Below are 21,146 nucleotides of genomic sequence, written 5' to 3' on the forward strand. Positions count from 1 at the left end.
CAATCATTGGTATTGTTGGTATCTTAAGGTATCCAAAATTACGGTCTTTTACGTCACATGATTTGAAGTACGAAAACATTAAACGGGGATCATCAAGATTTGGTTGTGGATTAATCATAAAATTGTTACATGATTTACATTTGTGATTTTTTAAAATTTTGAAGCAAAGCCAGCCACATACATACACGAGAACATTATCTTCTGGCAGGGTTCTTGGTGTGGGTATTGATGATGTGTCTGTGGATGAAGGTGTGGAAGTTGTGGTATTGGATGTATGTTTTTGATGTCTACGTTTTGTTAATGTCAGAAATTCTGTGAGTATTTTATCGTGATCTGGTTCGCAATTTCGTCCGCATGGTTTTAGAATTGTATCGATGATTGCTGCCTTTAAACAGTGCCTAAATTGATTACATTGTGGATTGTCGTTACACCCTCCCTTTTGCCTTAATACCGAAAATAAATTTTCCAATGGATCCTGATTAAGTCGTCTTGTTAAAAAATATTTGAAATTAAAATTATTGTTTAAATCCTCCCATAATTGAATTGTAGAAAACATTGATAAAACCCACCCCTTAACGCATTGTATTTTATTTGAATCGATATGCCATGATTTTAGCCAGTCAATGTTTTCTTTCCAAAAATCAACATGATTTGATTCTGATGAGCACGCATTTTTCCATTTTTTGTCTAATGGTGCTCTTTTTGATTGGGAATTAAATGAATTAAATAATTGATCTATTTTTTCACAAAATTCTGCTGTATGAATTGCCTCTGCAGGAAGATCTCCAATAGCTACGTGGCTGCTTATACCCGAGGCTACTGAATGAGAAAGAACTTGGGCAGCACGTTTCACGCTCATTTTAGAAAAGGCAGGTAAGTATATATGTTTATCTGTGAGCTTAAACGCTGCCTTGTAACCAATGTGCCCACGTTCTTTCTCTTTCAAGTAAAAACTCTCAATATGGGACCATTTTGCAATTTTGTCACCAAATTGTATGTCATGATTGTTTAAATTATTTCTAATATTTTTTAATAAATGCGGGGGATCATATAAAAAATAAATCTTTTCGTTGTACATAGTAAATAAAGGATTTTCTTCTGTGACATGCTCAAACATATTCATAGTAATAAATGGGTTTTCTTCAGTTATCTTGAATTCCTCAAACATGACTCGATTATTGGTACCCTGATCACATATACATGATTTTACTATTAATCCTACTTCAAATAATCTTTTTATACACTCTTTTACTAGTGTCGCTAATTTAGCACCAGAGGTACATTCTCTGCATAAAAAATAGCAAAGTGGCTGCTTCCAATTTGTATACAAACCTCTTATCATAAATACTAAACCATGATTCGCTATCGTCTTCGTCTTGCCCAACATGCCAAAATCTTCCACACCTTCTACTCCATCTTCAGCTCTGTCGTACGACAACCCCTCTTTCAAACTCACCTCATCCAACATCAAACTGCAAACTCTCTCCTCTGGTCTCATCTTCTCAACCTTCTCCCTCAATACATCAAAAATATCATCGTTGAAACCTGCCTTAAATTGTACATCTTCTAACCAATTAGAAATGGTGCGCTTATTGGGAAGTATAAATGACTTGCGTAAAAACCTGTAACATTTGGGGGATTGATAATATAAAGTAATAGAAAAAATCTTATCCAAATATGTATATCTTCGACCATTTTTCTTTTTCTTATGCTGTGTTAGTTGTAATTTGAATAAGGTTAAACACGACCCTTTCAGAAATTTACTGACATGATTGACGATTTCGTCTGGTGAAGGATCCTTTAAATTTATCGTAAGTTTCTTTACCTGTTTTATCAGATCATTTACCTTTGCTTTTAATTTTGATTCTTTAAGTTTACTCCTCTTGATGTGCTGCGATAGCTTTTTTTTAAGTTTTCTGTTTTCTTGTTTCAAATTTTTGACTTCTTCCTGTAATTTGTGATCTGGATTACACCTATATATGGTTACTGGTCTGTAACCTGTGGGATGAAAAGAAAAATGAAAAGCAATCAGTCAGGCTCAAAAAGCAAATGTATTTCCATAGCTCAATAGATGCATTTATAAGTGACAAGTGAGCTTTCGGTGTTTTTTTTAAATATTTGAGTGACTATATGTGAGTTTTTGCCATTTTTGCCGGTTTAAACCAGGCAAAAACTGGCAAAAACAGGTTTTCGCCAGTTTTTGCCACTGACAATGGCAAAAACAGGTTTGCGCGGCACCATTTAGATTTAAAATATGAATAACTAGCGGGAGACCCGTGCTTCCCGCTAGTTGAGTAAACGGGAGCGGTTAGTAAACAGGAGTGTTTAGTAAACGGTGATGATAATCATGCTGTCTTGGTGTAGATTATTCATCCAGTACCGGTTAATAATCAGATGTTGATAATCATGTTAGCTCCTGTCATGTAAGAAACTTTTATTTAAGTGAATATCCAGATCTGTGAAAATGTTGTTATACTCACTCAATGACCCCTTTTTTCACCAGCTTACACCCAATGACCCCCTTTTTTTTAAAAGAAATTTACACCAAATATGCAAATATTTTGGGCGCTTCGCGCGCATTGTGAACAAATTTAACAATTTTGTAGCAATTTCAGTTTCAAAAAGGCAAATTTTCACAAAACGTTGCCCAGAAAGTTATATTTTACTTTTAATGGCACTGAATTTTGGTGTTCTCACACATTTTCTTGGAGGCCCCCACTGAATAACCCCCTTTTTGACCATAATCGCCTTCGATAGACCCCTAGTGTCATAGGCCTACTCTGGTAGGGACAGGTACGCTACTTTCATATTCGAGTGCCCCCCCCCCCCCCGGCACACCCTCCATCAGACACCCTCCCTCCGCGTATTGATAAGAAGCTTGTTTTGGACATCCGATAAAAACTATTATAGTGTCAAAGTGGTCGCGAAATAGCTTCAATTTGGTCTTTATTTTGAATTTTTTTTCAAATAGGGCCTACTCAGGGGGCCACATCCCCCCTGGGTATTAAGAAGTGTCCGTTTTTGCTTCTGCTTCGGACAGCTGTACACTTACGTTTTAAACGATGATAACAACATTAGTGTCAAAATGGTGCTTCAATTGAGCCTTTATTTTGATTTTTTTTCAAATACTCAACCCCCTCCCCTTGATACCCCCTGCGTATAAAGAAGTGTCCGTTTTGGCTTCTGTTTTGGACACCTGTACACTTTAAAGCAATACAAAACAAAACAAACTCGAAAATGGCTTCAATTAGGCCTAGGCCTTTATTTTGATCAAGTGTTCAATTCTGAGTGGACACCACCCCCCCCCCTCCTCAGACAACCCTTTGCGGCGCGCGACCTATATAAACCCAGACACAGTACGTGTCAGGGTACATGCATGACTCGCCACTAATCGCGCGCGTGCATTTGACACGTTTTTGGTCATGACCTGAGCCGTAAGGTTCTTGACCTCAACGGCCTGGCAACCGACCATTTTTTTAAATTATTTCCATAGTGATTGAATAGTTTTGCAAAAAAGAACCTCAGATGGTTTAATGGCAATATGTACCCGATCAATGTACGTATAAATCAAAGCTGAAAGTGAAATCATCTCTGAGTCTATTCGCGAACAAGATTTAGCGACTTCCTTTTATTTATATAGATAATAATAAATGAATAAATAAATTTTAACAAAATTAAATCAGATCAAACTTTATCATCCATCAGGAATATCTCCAATATTCTACATTTCAATATTAAACAATGCGATTCCCATGTTATCCCTGTAAAGACAGGCTAAAATAGTATAAAATGTTTCATCAAATGGCATCATTTATACTGAAAATCGATAGCTTCAGGGGCGACACCCCCCTCTTAGTCTTAAATCTGGAATGAAACTTTTAAGCCATGCATGAATTTGAATCATTAAAAAGTTGCATCTATTATAAATTTTCGTAATAAAAACTTGAACGGTGGTTATGCATTTGCTATATATTCACCTCATTTTTTTTTTAAATTTAACCGATTTAAGTCTAAAAATTAATTGGAAAATGGCAATTGAGAAGAATAGTTATTATTATGACTAGCTTACCTGGTAAGCGACCTTCATATCCATGAACATCTTCCACTTGTGGTGTGTTGTAGAATATTATCACATTGTCTGAAATATTAATAATTTGTATTTATTTTTTATTTCTGCAAGGTCTACATGGAGCGTGGTCTATATGGAGTGAGACTGTTACAATATGAGCAAAGGACCACCAAGCTATCAAAGGTAACTTTTCCAGAAATAGTTTTATATAGCCTATAGATGACTTGATGATCTGACGTCATTGTCTGGAAGTGTTGATTGTAGAGTAGATTTATATGCAGATGATACTGCTATTTTCGTCAGGGGAAAGACAGTTGATACACTTAACAGAATCTTGAATTCTAAATTTTCTTATGTTGCCCAGTGGCTTGAAATCAACTATCTCACTCTCAACGTCAAAAAACAAAATCCATGCTTTTTGGCACTCAACAAAAACTTGCCCGTACCCAAGATAAGCTCAACATTCAAATTAGAGGTGAGGCAATAGAACAAATTGACCAATTTAAATATCTTGGTGTTTGGTTTGACCCATCACTTACCTGGTGTATAAATATTGACAAAGTGGTCTTAAAAGTCAACAAGCGTATTGGTCTGATAAGAAGGGTACGTAATGTATTGCCAACAAAAACTCTTGTCATGTTGTACAAATCTTTAATTATTCCACACTTTGATTACTGCGATGTAGTATGGGGTAATGCCAACAATACTCTTTTGTCTAAATTGAAAGTTCTTCAAAATACTGCTGGTAAAGTTATTCTCGGTCTTCCACGTCGTTTCCCAACTGATGTCTTATTAGGAAGACTGAGCTGGGAAAAACTTTGATCGTCGTTTGAAACACCTTAATATTATGGTTTACAAAAGTCTTACTGGCAGTCTACCCACAAATCTGTGCAATATTTTTAATACTGTTTCTGACATTCATAGCTACAGGACAAGAGCTGGTTCTCAGGGAAATTTGGTCCTATCTCTCTGTCGCAACACATCGGACAGTAGAAAATTTAGTTATAGGGGGCCTTTAGCATTCAACAACCTTCCAACTGCTGCTAAAGCACCACTTCCAGCCAAGCTTGGAACTTTTAAAAGAATTGTATCTTAATGCTATTTTTATATTTTTAATATATATTTGCTATCTGTACCTAAGTGTCTTTTAGTTCCAGAGTTTGTAATTTTGAATGTATTTTAATATATAATATTTATTATTCTTGTAAATTGTTAACCATTTTGATGTATTTTGTTTGACCCCTGGGCACCCATGAAAAACAGTGTTCACACTGATTGGGTTTCCCCAGGCAAAATAAGATCTAATAAATAAATAAATAAATAAATAAATATGCGCACGCATCATCACAATTATCTATGCCCGTGCAGCGGGGCATAGAAAAGAAGCATAAAAAAAAGCAGGGAGCCCGAAGTCCAAATAGGACCTTTCCTGACAGCTTAAATCTGCCACTGATCTCAGGCTCAAACCATGTCGTAGTTGCTTATTCTTACCTTCATTCTTCGCCATTTTCAAGGCCGCCTCATATGATGGTGGTGGGTGCTGTGGGATTGGCAAAGTGTATGTGTTATCTGAAAAAGAAGCAGGATACATACATTAATGTAAATTCATCACAAGAATATTATAGTACTAAATAAATATTAGTAACTTATTAATTTGACGGGATGCCAAACAAATGTTTGTCTGTCAATACTCGGCTTGCATCAGGATTTATGGTAAAAGCAATCGTTCTGTGCATTCCAACAAACTAGACCTTTTTATGCCTCCACCGGAGGTATTGTGTTTCCTGGTTGTCCATCCGTCCAAGCTTGCGAGTGAAATTTCTTGGAACTGGTAAGGTCATTTTGGGGTCATCCTAGGTCAACTTGCTATAGATTGTCGCAGGTTCATGAAATTTTGTGGGGACGACCACTGAAACAAGGCAAAAATTTTGGGGTCATCTGGAGTCAAATCGCCATAGACTGCTGCAGGTTCATGAAATTTGGTGGGAATGGCCACCTTAGTGAGGCAAATAATGTGACGGTCATTTTGGGGTCAAGTTAAATTGCACTGGTTAAAATGATGGGGGAAAAGGTGGAGGCTTTGCGTCAAGAACCACGCAGGTCGAGAACCGCGAAATTCTAGTTCTGCTGAAATAGGCATGTGCATGCATTCCGTATTGAAATATGTGTTGAAAATACAAAATGTAAGCCTATTGATCTGATGAGATGCACCTGTAATGCTTTCTGATGTGCGCACTGTGCCTGTTGATACTCTATGATAGCTCCGCGTGCTATCACGATTGCGACAGACTGACACTCTATAAATAGTTGTATGTTGATAGTACAAATACTGACCTTTTGTCTTAAATATATCTTCCACCACCACTGCCTCTTCAGTTGTTTCCAGGTTAGCTGGCTGGCTGGCTGGCTGATGGCTGGCTGGCTGACCGGTTTCAATATCTGTGAATAAAACAGCCATAACATTGAGTGTACTTATATGGAAGCACAATGTAACATCTGTGGAATATATTAAATACTGTGATGTTGTGAAATCATAAGTATGCAGGCCCCGAAAATTTCAGTTTGACAACCCCTCTCCCCCCCCCAATTTTTTTTGGCTGTGTAAGGGGTCATACAAGATCACCTTTTTTAGACCTACAGTGTATACCCTGCACATTGTTAAACAAAACTATTGAAGTTTTGCCATAACAATATAACGATGCTCATTTTTGGCTCTGAGCGAAGCTTAAAGGGCCTAAGTGATCGCAACCATTAGAGAGCCAATTTGGGCGTTGGTTTTTATGCTAAGGATGTTTGTCTGGTTGATATTTGGTCTTGAAATTTGTTTCTAAATTTTGCTTATTTATTTTTAACCGATTGCACTCCAGGTGGATTTCAAATACTGTCGATAAAATATGATTTTTTGGTAAAAAAGCCACGATGAACGAGTTGTTTTGTGGTACCCCGTGTGTGCTAGAGATTATTTTGGTTTGTATAATTTAAGTTGTGTGAAAGTGACGGAAACCAACGGAGGGTAATTTCTTAAGATTCAGTTCAGATTCAGAAGTTATTTACTATTTCATAACTTTTCTTAACTATTTCTTTACAATTTAAATAAAGAAATAGTTGAGGAATGTCAAAAAATGGTCAAGAACATGTCTGAATCTTGAATAAATCTGAACTAATGAACCGGGTAAATGAATTTCCTAGTGCTAGTGGACTATTTTTCCTTGCGCAAGTTCACATATTTTTGTGACCTCAATTTTTGTGCAAAAACACGGACCAAAAGTCATGAAAAATGTTCGTATTTCATCACACTCATACTTTTATACTTCAGAATATCAAAGATTGATATGCTTTCTCTTGAAAAATAACATGGTTTTTAGGCCAGGACTCCTTAAGAAATTCAAGACCAAGGTTTATTCGATAGATGTTACGTCGCTGGTCCCCGATCTCGCCTTGATTTTGGACAGCAGCTTGCTTGTTTTATGTTTACACGCAGGAGGTCATGACCTATGGCGTATTAATCGATCCTGATCTGTTCTGATTGGATGGTCTCAAGGTTGTCACAATTATGAATGAATGATTCACAAGGTCATAAGGGGGGTGTTGGCAGTAATAGCTACCAACCGACCAGATGTACCTATTGAATGTATAATATGTCACATATAGTCAAATGATTTCACCTGTTGCACATTCGACTTTCACTGTCACCACAGAGCCACAGCGCCATTGGTGCTCTTGTTTGTTATACGTCATTATGTCAAATGATAAAAAAAATACTCACCTTTCATCTCCAATATCTCTTCCACCACCACTGCCTCTTCAGTTGTTTCCAGGTTAGCTGGCTGGCTGGCTGGCTGACCGGTTTCATTACCTGTGAATAAAGCAGCCATAACATTGAGTGTAGGGGGCGGCATCAAAATGTGGTGCTTTTAGGGCGCTAGCGCCGGAAACCCCGACAGAGGTGGCTGAGGGGAGATGTGCCCCCTGAGAATTTAAAAAAGTGGACCTGAATTTTGACGCCATTTGGTGCAATATTTTCACAATTTTGAGAGAAAAAAAACCCTGATGTTTAAGCTTATAAAAAAAATCATGATTTTTAATGACTTTTTTTTTATCTTATTTTGTGCCTACATGACTGAAATTGATATATATGAGCAATATTAATAAAAACAATGATTCATCAAATTTTTGATCCCCACTCTTCGTGTAAATGGGAGGGTGCCCCACATGGGGGGTGGGGGTACTAATGTGCATGAAGAAAATATTGTAGGCCTATGATATGAGTAATACAGATATTGCAATTGAAACTGACAATTTGAAGACTGGTAAATAAGTCAAAACACACAGCACTTTACTGGTTTAACTCTTGATGGTTCTACATGTTATACTGTTCATTTTATTTTAAGACACGGTCGTGACCAGGGTACATGGTCGGTCGGACGTGGACAAACAAACAATTTTTTTTTTGGTCTAATCACGAACCGCATAATTCTAGTTTTTATTATTATCAGTGTACATACATTGTAGCTTACCTGGTAAGCAACCTTTATATCCATGAACATCTTCCACAGGTGATGTGTTGTGAAATATCATCATATTTTCTGAAATATAAATAATTTGTATTTATTTATTTTTTGCAGGTTCTATAGGGAGTATAGCTAAATTTGGAGAGTGTAACAATACATGAGCTATGAAACACCAGAATATCAAAGGTAACTTTTTCAGATAGGCCTACAATAATTATATGAAGACTTAGGTTAAACCATGTTAAATTTACAAACATGTTTCTGATCATTTACATGTGTGATATTGCAATAGGTTGTGATGCTGTATGTATAGCAATTTCAGTTAGATGCACCATTACAAATCAAACAGTGGATGGATGTACAGTAACAATACTGTGTGAGCTCTTTGGTTCCCAAAATAAGATCAATTAGTCTGCATAATAATGAGACCTGCCTTAAGTCCCAATCAGTCATTTCAAGATACAGCGAGTCAAATTTGGGAAAGGGGTGAAAAACCCTGTGGATTTTGTTTTTCAGTTTTGATTGTTTTTGATTCCTTAATATGTTTACGATTCCTTAATATGTTTACTATAACCTACCATTGAAAACAGAATATTCTTTAACGTTTTAAAAGCACCCAAATCGAGCAATTTCTGAGCCAAAACAAGTCCTTACACATTTACTGTCCTTTACTGTAAAGCCATCAATATTAATGACATATGTCTAGTTTTGTGGGAGCGGGTCAGCAGCAATTTCTTGTGGTAAATAATGGCTTGTTGATGGTACATGTACAACTTACTGTTGCAATTTAAGTCAAACTTGCCAAAGTAATATTGTGATTGTTTCACACAAGTAAATGATAAACACATGATTGTGGACTTAACATGGTTTGGAAACAATCTCTTCATATAGCTAGCATTACTGCCAGGTATCATTTAACCAGGTAATGCGAGTCATGAACGCATTGTCCCGCTAGTTATGTCAAATGACAGAAAATTATAATTCTGACCTTTTGTCTCAAACATGTCTTCCACTTCAACTGTCCCTTCAGTAATTACTTCCAGGCTAGCTGGCTGGCTGGCTTGTTGACCTGCAGTATCTATGAATAAAACAGAACATATCATTTAGTAGAGTTGCATTACATTGGCTACTAATGTTACATTAACCCTAACACTGACCTAAGTTTTTTGCTATCGGAAGTCACAGAAGATCCGAAAAAGTGAAGAAGAAGAATTTTTGACTTGGCACCCCCGGGATTCGAACCTTTGATCCCTCCGCATGCCAACCACACGATCACGGACCGAGAGCTACACAGGTTATTGCTGCCCAGCCAGCAATTCCATGAGCATTTGACACTTCCTTGCGTCATCGCAGACCCTGGGATGCATGCTTGCGCAGAATTGGGGTTAAACAAATACAACATGTTTGGAGCTGAAGTAGTCGAAATTACTGGTCCCAAGGTGTTAGATGAATTGAATACTTCCTGACAGGTCAGCGTAGGGAAGTAGTCAAATCATTCAACACCAAGGGACCAGTAGTTCTGAATACTTCCCCCAAAATTGAACATGTTGTATTTGCATTACTACATGTTGCACGCTAAGATAATAAGAATACTAACCTGGGACATTGGTTTCCATTGTCTCCTCACCTTCCATATATTGACTAGCTGGCTGGCAGGATTCAATATCTGTAAATAGTGAAAAACAACCATAACATTCAGTAACTCAAAGTTTAGAATAGCTAATAAGATCCTAATTTCAAGTTCATGTTTTGGTTTTAATAAACAGGTCATGAAACTTACCTGGGACATTGGCTTCCATTGTCTCCTCACCTTCCTCTTCTTCACTTGCTTCCATATATTGACTAGCTGGCTGGCAGGATTCAATATCTGTAAATAGTGAAAAACAACCATAACATTCAGTAACTCAAAGTTTAGAATAGCTAATAAGATCCTAATTTCAAGTTCATGTTTTGGTTTTAATAAACAGGTCATGAAACTTACCTGGGACATTGGCTTCCATTGTCTCCTCACCTTCCTCTTCTTCACTTGCTTCCATATATTGACTAGCTGGCTGGCAGGATTCAATATCTGTAAATAGTGAAAAACAACCATAACATTCAGTAACTCAAAGTTTAGAATAGCTAATAAGATCCTAATTTCAAGTTCATGTTTTGGTTTTAATAAACAGGTCATGAAACTAACCTGGGACATTGGCTTCCATTGTCTCCTCACCTTCCTCTTCTTCACTTGCTTCCATATATTGACTAGCTGGCTGGCAGGATTCAATATCTGTAAATAGTGAAAAACAACCATAACATTCAGTAACTCAAAGTTTAGAATAGCTAATAAGATCCTAATTTCAAGTTCATGTTTTGGTTTTAATAAACAGGTCATGAAACTTACCTGGGACATTGGCTTCCATTGTCTCCTCACCTTCCTCTTCTTCACTTGCTTCCATATATTGACTAGCTGGCTGGCAGGATTCAATATCTGTAAATAGTGAAAAACAACCATAACATTCAGTATGGTAACTCAAAGTTTAGAATAGCTAATAAGATCCTAATTTCAAGTTCATGTTTTGGTTTTAATAAACAGGTCATGAAACTTACCTGGGACATTGGCTTCCATTGTCTCCTCACCTTCCTCTTCTTCACTTGCTTCCATATATTGACTAGCTGGCTGGCAGGATTCAATATCTGTAAATAGTGAAAAACAACCATAACATTCAGTAACTCAAAGTTTAGAATAGCTAATATGATCCTAATTTCAAGTTCATGTTTTGTTTTTAATAACCAGGTCAAGTTGACCCGCTATTTGATAACACGTCTGATCTCACATATGATATCAAAGAGAACAAGGAGTGAAGATCACAGGTTAGGGCACAAAATGGCATCAACATCACATGGTCTGGAGCCAAAACTGTAGTATGGTTAAAAGTTTTACTACCACATCAAGTTACAGATTGGGGACTAGCTTTTAAATGCTTTTGACCAATGCAACATCAACAGCAACCAACACCCATGGCAACAAATGTACAGAACTTTGAAGATAATGATTAGCATGATCTCAGCATTCTGGCAACGATACATTCACCATGTATATATGGTATGTATAGTAACTTACATCACCCCACCCCTACCCCCAATATCACCCCTCATTACTTACTGCATAATTGATGATAATTATGATCTCCATTTCCGGCTAGCTGGATCTTGATATCATCTGTGAATAAAACAGCAAAACTATGTTTACAATCAAAACCTCTACATGGATTAACATAACTGATTGTTGAAATGGATAAAAAATGGGTCAAAAAACAAGACGTATGGATGTGCATCTACTTGTACGTGCAGATATTGAAGTTATGGAACTTTTAATCAGAAGTTTATATTGTCATACTTACTGCATGCTGGTATTGCATTTCGGGTTAAATACCCTTTGGGTGTGAACGAACGTTTGTGGAAATGTTGCCCACACACCCTTCTCCATTGCAAGTGATCCAGTTGTGGCTTCTTAATGGCATATAGCCACTTCTGTTGTCTGAAATGGAAAATAAAGTTATTAGAACCCGTTGTCCTAAATCTGTAAATAAGTTCATCAGGATTGTCAGTTTCATTTCAATATCATTTGTAAAATTTCTAGTAAACAAATCCAAGTGAAGATTAATGCCCAGTTATGCCATGTCTTAAAAAAAGACTCGGGATAACACAAGAGGTATGTTTAACATCAGTTCACCCAATATTCACTTGGATTTGTTTACAAAAAATTTGATAAATGCTGTCCTAATCATTTTGGGAATCTTTAGCGCCCCCGTCTGTGCGCGTCAAGTGGCGTGTACGACACGCTAACAACGGTGCGATTAGGGTTGTAAAATTCCCGGGAATTTTTGGAGTGGAAAGTTTCCACCGGAAATTTTGGGGAATATTCAGGAATTTTCATTCAAATCTAAAATCAAAGTTTAAACAGGGGAATCACTGTGTAGATTAGGGTATTGGAGTAATTTATAAGAGCATACAATCATAAGAAAGAACTACAAGAATGACCAATATCCATTTTTATCAAAGAAAACAACAAGCATGACCAGATCTTACTGTGTTATGTTTTTGTTCTGTAAAACATTTTACACTAGCTAGTACAATGAGTTTTGAAACAATAACCACAACCTCTGAAGGGATAATCATTATCTTATTAGGCCTACATAAAGTCTTCTATTATTTTACATTTTTGTTACCAGCTACCAGCTAAGTGATCTTGAATATTAAATTTGAACTCTCATTCGGTGCTACATGTAGCTCATAAGATGTGAACTATATACAAAGATCTTGCATGAGTTAATGTCCGGGAGTTAACGTTGTCTGTTCAGTCCCAAAATACACCTATGTTACGAAAGTTACATCGTCAATCAAAATGACTCCCATATTCTAAAGGCAAAATAAATAGGGATGTTTGTCTCAGTGACTCAAAGCTATTGAAAAATCCCAACTGCATACATTTTTGGTTAAGAAATAGCAATGCCCTATTATAAGGCCACCGGCAATGAATTCATAGTTTCCTCTTGGAGCGCTCGTTATTTTTCAAAATTGGCCAAAACTTTCATTATTTTCATTCATATCTCAATATTCTTGAAGTTGATGTCATTATGAAAGTGTTTACTTGTCAGTTATGTTTGTCTCATTCTTGTAAGCATTTTAGCAGTGTTTTGCTGCAGTAGCATTAGAGTGTGTGCTAAGTAATGGAAATTAAAAAATCCCTCGTCACTTTCCAGTGGAGTTTCAGATGTGCTTGCAATAATAGTAATTTATTTTAAAAGATTATTATTTCACAATATGAGCAAAATGAACCTGATATGCTGCAGTAATTCATTTGGAATATGTTTTATGTTTGAATCCAATCCTCTACAAATAGCAAATAATGAAATGATGCCAAATAATGAATAATGAATTGTGACCTCGTCCCCTTTTCAAGATCTCCAAGAGGAAACTATGAATTCATTGCCGATGGCATAATGGTAATTGGGAATTCCCAAAATATGCAACATTTTAAAATAAAGATATGCAAGACTTGCTGGACTTTGAAAATCCCACATGAAAAAATCCTGGTCTTTTTTTTAATACTAAAAATCAGCGGTAAAAGAACATATAAACAATTGGTAGCACTTATCCGATTGTAAAAATCATACGTTGTGAAAAGATCAAATTTGCTTTCTGAATGATTAAATATTAAAATACAAGTTAAAAACATAATAAAAGCCAATTCAAAATTCCCGGAAACTTTCCAAAATTCCCTGAAACTTTCCACCCCTTTACAACCCTAGGTGCGATTTATGCTAAATAAGTTGATGCGCCGGTTGACATAGCCCGTACATAGCAACAGCTATTATTTGCCGCGAAAAATCACTTTTTTTACAGATTTTGAGGCCAATTCTTGACCATTTGGAACCAATAAATTTAAAGTATGTTCCTGTATATTCCTCAATCTCCCGTTTGAATTTGACAACATTTGGATCGAAACTGACTGAACTTTTGCGTAGAAATACCCACAAACATACAACATTCCCCTATTTATAGTAAGATTGTGTTTAATCTCCAATAACATTTTTCTTTCTCTTTTTTAAATTTTTACAGGACGTGGCAGATGCAGAAAAAATTTGGATGAAGAGCTTCAACAGTGGTATTGGCACTGGAATAAATTTGATGTTATTGATTTGTACCTAATTATAGTAGGAATTCCAATTGAATGAACGCAGCTTTCAACAGCTGTACTCGATCCAACCGCTATCGTATATCGCATATTTCAAACTATACAACGTGAACGCACTACCTTGCATACAATGCTAACCAATCACGAGTGCGTTGGCATGGTTGGATTCGCTTCCGTGTTACTCACGCACAGTCGCACACGCTGGCGTATATCGCGCAGTGTACGCAAAAATTCGTCACGCTATTGAAAGCTGCGTTCATTCAATTGGAATTCCCACTATAGTGCACCATTTCAAACTGGTTACAAGATATTAAATTGAAACAAGGTATTTGTGATACATTGAGAGCATGATAATCATAGGGCCGAGGTAGGAATTGAAGGTGTGCAAGATTTTGGAATAATACGCAGAAATCATAGACTTGTATTGATGATGTTAGGGCGGTACACCAGAATTAAAACTAGAGAACCAAGACTTGACCGCCATCTTGATACAGGCATGGAGCAAAAATTGGGGGTATTCGGTTTCCCTCGGAATGCGCTCGAGGCATTCGTTGTCATGCAGGCGCGACATAGATAATGGGCGCATTTGAGAGAGGCACTTGATGCGACCTGCACGCGAGTACCAAGATGCTACAGATGAGACACAGAATTGTTTTCGTTCGTCTCCGCGAACCATCGGCAAGGACCCGAATACCCCCAATTTTCTCTCCATAGCTGACGGCGCGATTGTACGTGGCGGTATAGGGAGTCCCAGTTCTCCTGCTCTAATTATGTGTGCGGTACACAAATTGGAAATGGGCCATTTGTTATTATTTTTACGTAAGGATTACTGATGAAGCCAAAATAGAGTTTGCAGTATGTTGTTATCATTACTGGTGGACACACGATAGATCGCCCAATAAAGACTTAGTCACCGGCCAGTTCCAATAAAATGCTTTTATACAGGGCCTATAGAGCCAACCAAACCTTTTGTGACATGGTCGCATGTCATAAGTTGGGTATGCAAAAAGGGTGGAGGGATTACACTTTTCTGAAAATTGCGATACAAATTTGATTGGCTTTCCATAACCCCATATCCTACAGCAGTGGTTGATACCTCATTTTAAGCCTAATTTTATACTCTTTCAGTCTACTGAAGCATATAATTATACATTATTCAGTAAAAAAATCACATCAGTTGAAATGAAAAATGCCAGGGGTGGAGGAGCAGGCGGATGTGGAGCAGGCGGATGCGGGAGTGTGCAATAGGGCCTATGTGAAAATTCACATGTCAGCATGTCAAAACTACTGGTTACTTTTTTAAATCTAGTGAGGGTATGATGTATTGAAAGCTTTGAATGTTGAATTTGTACACCTAAAACAATTACTGACTATTTAAGGTGGTACTACACCCTGTGATTAATTTTGACTAGTTTTGCATTTTCTCAAATAAGTACATTGTAACTACACACTGGTAACAAAAGTTATATGTATATTACAGGGGCATGGAATCCATTTACTTCACTGAAATTTCAGTGATTCAAGACAAGGGGTTCATTATTATGTTAAGAAATGAGGTACATTCTAACGGTACCTCTTTTCTTATCATAAATAACGTACCGCTTGTCTTACCCTATAATATACATGAACTTTTGTTACCAGTGTGATATTATTTTTGAGAAAAATGCAAAAATATTCACAAATTTATCAAGGGGTGTAGTACCACCTTAAAGGGTTATATGTTCCATTTTTTTTTCATTTTTAATGAAACCGTAGTTGAATTTCAATATTTTTAGCAATATGCTAATGTACATTTCTCTTCTTGATATTCATTTCCTCAACAATTTATCCGGCATATCCTACATTTAGTCCAAATTCGAGAAATCTGAGACTTTTCAAAAAATTCATTTGAATTTTTCCAAAAGGTTTATTCTTTTTTTATATCTATCAAGAGATGGATATAAAGGTATATTTATACCACAGTAAACCTGAATACCTGCCCCCCTCTTTTTCTGAGAAATTGAAAAAGACTTCTCCATTGGCTCATCTTTTTCCTAGTCCAACTTCGAGAAATTGAAAATGGACCTTTCCCTTTTATAGGGATTTTTTTCATCTCTTTTTCTGAGAAATTGAAAAAGATAACTCAATAGGCCTTCCCTTCATTTTTGTCCAAATTCGAGAAATCGGAAATGGAATTTTCCCTTTTATAGGAACTTTATTCATCTTGTTGAAAATGAACTTCTTTTCTCTCTTTGTAAGGGAAACTCTCTTTTCATTTCCTAAGACAGAATAAAGTTTTAAAATGTTTTTATTCCAGGATGGAATAAAATGGATTCCACTGTGGAATAAAGTTGGTACTAAAGGTGGAGTGTACCCTATCTATTTTTCCTACACCAGAATATATTTCACGGAATAAATGCACTTTTATTCCCCAAAAGAAAAAGCATTTTGTATAAAGGCAGCCGATAGGCCTACCTTTAAACCCCCCTAAGAAGGTATGAAAATACCAAAAAGACTTTTCCCTCTGGATCTTTTGGCAGGTTCTGTTCATTCCCGTCCTTTCTTTTCAGCAAATGTTAACACTTTTCTTTCATGACTTTCTTTGAAAATGGAAATTTTTTCAAATAAGTAACAAAAACTGGGTGTCTAAGTTAATTGGACAGACAGCTACTATCTGAAGGCTGAATTACCTGCTCAGTGAAGTTTTCAAACAGCTAATTGAAGGCCTTCAATTATGGTAAGGTAGTTCAGTATCATGACCGGTCCATAGTTAAATTTGAGGTATATATTTCTTTTGATGGATGTATGTGAATGTTGTACAGCACTGGTCAATAGTATCTTTCCAGGATCGGGTATTGTTTCGGAGTTTTTTCCAACAGCTATTTACTTACATGATTTATAACTGAATTATTGTTTTAGAATAAATGTATGGTTTTGAGATACTATGTCTCTTTTGCCTGTTGTAACAGGCGAGAGCTGTTTCAAGCAAAAAATAATACTTTAATTTGATTCATCTCAAGTTTGGTAGTGACATCAATGCTTCTTTGTGGTTGTACTGCAAGCGTGCAAAAAAAAAAAAACGCTCATGTATGCGTGCATGCATACTTGGGGCATTTAACTGCATGTGCGCGATTTACGCACATACGTCGCTACCAAACTTGAGATGAACCAAATTATATCTATGTGTTGTCTTATACAAATATTGACTGGTATGATGGACATGGTTAAAATTATAGGCCCAAGGTGAGATCACCAGTCCATAGGCTATAATTTTTACCTTGACCGAGATATAAAGCAGTCAATATTTGTTTCTATTTAAAAATACCAAATGGATGTACGTGAATTTTGCACACCGGTAAATAGTTCGTTTCCATGACCGGGTATAGTTCATTTTGAGGGCATAGCTAATTCAGTGACCGCACTTTTAACCAATCGGATGACAGGAATGTATGTATGAGATGCTAGTGCGGTTACTGCACCATAGCTGAACCATGTGGCTTTGGCAGTATATTATGCTATACCACTGTCACCCGGGGGTCACACCTTGGCATTTCGAGATATAGATCCAAAATAGGAATATTTACCAGAGTCTTAGGGACGCACCATTTGATACTCAGGGGGTAGGAAGTGTGGGGTCGGGGAAAGAATTTTTTTTTTAATTTCATGCATTTATACACAGTTAGGTGGGGAAATGGTTTTTTTGGCTCATGTAGTGGGTGAAAGGTTTTTTTTTCTTTTTCAAAAACTTCTTACCCCATCCTGAGAATCTAATGGTGCATCCCTTATGAGGAGTAGCACCCCGATGGGGAAATTATTTGTATTATATTCTGTACTTTTTGTCTTTTTCATTTCACTCCACTCAGGGAGAGGGGTCATATCTTCTTGACATTTCAAGATATGAATTGATCCCAGGTCTAACGAGGAGTGTTACCCCGGTAGGAAAAATATGTTTGTTCTATTTAAGTTTTTCTCTTTCATTTGACACCACTCGGGGTGTCATATCTTTTAATTTCGAGATATTGAAAAAACCCAAAATAGGACGCACACCAACAAATCAATGCGCCATATGTGTAACCCTAATGAGTTCCGGTAAAAATATGTTTGAGGTATTTTGGTCAGGTGCTGTTTAAACACCCATATCTCAAAAGTTAATCACAAGACTACCCGTACATTGAAACATTCATAATCTCATTAATATATGCTTCAAGTTCTATCCAATCACAGATAATAATTTTTAAATACGCGGACGCAACTGCAGGAAAAAGTATAATGACCGCGTCTCGTGACGTAGCTGAAAGTGCTCTCTACAATGACAGCGTTACGTGATGTGTTACGCGTTCAAACAATTTACGCGGATGCTGGCCGCCGTTGGGGCCGCCGTATTTGGACATCGCATGATTGTGTGCTAGTGTGATTGGTCGCTAGCGGTATTTCCTTAATGGGCTATTAGAATTTTTACAGGGAAAACGACAGATAAAGTTAAAATTGTGTTCGGTTTTCAAATTAAAAACAATACCCTCAAAACAACTGATGCGCAGTCTAGTCATTAACCTCTAAATAAATTTTCATCGATAGAATTTTTTATATAAGTCAATTTGTTGCCGAAAAGGTTTAAAATCGTAGGGAAAAAAGGTGTGTTTTCATGTGTGTTTCAATGGGATGCTGCATTGGTGGTGTGCAACCTTTATTACATTCTTTCTCTTTCATTTGATACCTTGGCATTTTGAGATATGAAAAGGACCCAAAATATGAATATTGCCCCAGGTATTATGAGTCTGACCCCCAGTTTTGTTATATTCTTTACTTAACTTGGGGGTACATATCTTCTTGCCATTTTAAGATATGAAAAAGACTCATTATTATTATTATTGACCCAGGGCTTATTATGAGTCTACGGCCCGATTGACAGCATCCGAAATCATGCGATTGTCCAATTAGATTATGTGTCATACGAATAAGACCACTCCCATGGACTAAGAGATTTTTTATTTAACTAAACCGCCATCTTGGGTTTGACCCCCTTAACCCAATCAGAAATATGGTTAATTTCTTATTTAAGCATGTTAAGACAGAAACTAACACTAGCCCTGCTATCCCCTGATCGCTAAAATGACCAAATGGTTAATTTTGACAGAAACCAATACACAGGCGTCAATATTGGGGCGGGGGGGGTGATATCGACCATCCCCCTGGCAAAATTTTGGGGGATTCCCACCTCCCCCGATCTACCCCTATATGTAATTTAGAGCCCTGTGACTGTATCACTCTCCTTCTACCTCTCTCCTTCTCTTATTTAAATGAGGCGCCTAAATTAAGATGGGCGGCAAATAATTCTATGTCGACGGTAAAGACTTGACTTGAAAGTGTGTTTTTGTGTGTATGCGACAACTCAGAGCACACCCTTGTGTGGTATTATAACAAAAGGTACCTCTTGTCCGTGTAGGCGCTTTCACGTGACTTTTATTTGATCACTTAATGACAGTGGCCTGCCTATATAGCGTTTATACGCTGTCAGGACAGTTACCGATTTAATGGGGGAAGCCCTTTGTCCCAAACAAAAGGTACCTCTTGATGAATAGCTTGGCGGTAACTCTAATTGGCACAAAGCAACAATATGTGTTACGTAATCTATTTCCTCTCCTTTCTATATCTAACCTCCTTGGTTTAATATAACTATAATATGTCTACATGGTGACCTATCACAAGGAGGTCAGCTTTTGTTCAGCTTGGAATTGGTGAAAAAAGTAACGGCTTGTAGAAATAATAATTATGTTGTGCATCCAGTTGGGTGCAGCACTTTTTTGTGCACACAATATGTGAATTAAAATCAGTGCGAGCTTGGACTGAATTGATACATGCAGTAACAAAAAACAAAATTATTTTTGCCAATTATACGCTGGCGAAGTGATATAACAGTCGGATTAAATACCTTAGCAAAAGGTGAAACAATTTTGAATATACCACGCTGCACTGGTACGTTCATGCGGTACATCTGCATTGAACCATAATGCTAACCACTCGCATCTGTAGATTAGTATCTTTGAAAAGACAGGTATTAATATTGTAGGCCTATGACATAGACAGGTGATGAGTGCAACCTGCTTGTAGTGCAGCGCACCCGGGCAGCGCAGTATATTCAAAATTGTTTTCACCTATTAATATGCTACTTAATCCAATTTATTACATCACTTCGTCAGCGTACAAGCCGAACAATTTGCGCATTAGTATTTTTGTTATGCTTTTAGATCACTTGTAACAGGATCAAGAAACAAACTTTTGAAATTGCTGGCCACACATCTGTGTCACTTCCGGAAGTTGAGTTTTACATCTCGCTGTATGTTTCATGTTTCTGACAATATTTTTCTGTTTTCAATAAAAATTCTATTTTGTACCAGTTTATGGATGTTGTATTTGTATGCTTGTCAAATTAAAGTTGAAAGAATTTGAAAAAAATGTGCACCACCATAGTACTCGCTTGTATTATTTTGTGTTTGAAATAAAAATGATGTGCACATGACAATTACAACACAGTTTGTTTGCATGTGTTTTATTTCGTGAGAAAACAAATGTTTTCTTATTTCAGTGACAGTTTGGGGTTGCCTCAGTTTAGTTTTTTTTTTCACCATCCCATCCCAATTGACAATTTCAACAACATAGTCCAATACAAACCAGTGGGGGCTCAGAAAACATCCGACCTTGGTATTGTAATTTAGATTTTTATCAGTGTCCTGCAGTCATTTTATCTATTTTTTGACAGTTATTGCACAAGTTCCAATAGCATGTTAAGGAGGAAAATATTTCGAATATTTCTTGTTTCAATTTCACTTTTTCGAGGCGATATTGAGTCTGCATAATAGTATCGTTTTTACTTGTGAAGACAGAATAAACGGGTAATTGTTCAGAAAAA

General features: G+C 36.8%; 2 long non-coding RNA genes across 2 annotated transcripts in view; one reads left to right on the forward strand and one right to left on the reverse strand.

The window, feature by feature from the left end:
- LOC140142719 (uncharacterized) overlaps positions 1–15,661 on the forward strand; it is a 28,278-nt gene extending 12,617 nt beyond the window's left edge. Inside the window, exons 2-6 of the long non-coding RNA XR_011857564.1 lie at positions 778–873; positions 4,181–4,252; positions 8,695–8,766; positions 11,357–11,665; positions 14,185–15,661. This is a non-coding gene — a long non-coding RNA (uncharacterized lncRNA). The remainder of the gene's footprint in view (positions 1–777; positions 874–4,180; positions 4,253–8,694; positions 8,767–11,356; positions 11,666–14,184) is intronic.
- On the reverse strand, positions 4,068–6,455 carry LOC140142720 (uncharacterized). Its single transcript, XR_011857565.1, has 3 exons — positions 6,404–6,455; positions 5,561–5,638; positions 4,068–4,138 (listed from the first exon to the last, which is right to left on the reverse strand). It is a non-coding gene; the product is annotated as an uncharacterized lncRNA (long non-coding RNA).
- Positions 15,662–21,146: the final 5,485 nt, after the last annotated feature.

Source organism: Amphiura filiformis, chromosome 20 (assembly GCF_039555335.1).
Source record: "Amphiura filiformis chromosome 20, Afil_fr2py, whole genome shotgun sequence".
Lineage (NCBI taxonomy): Eukaryota > Metazoa > Echinodermata > Ophiuroidea > Amphilepidida > Amphiuridae > Amphiura > Amphiura filiformis.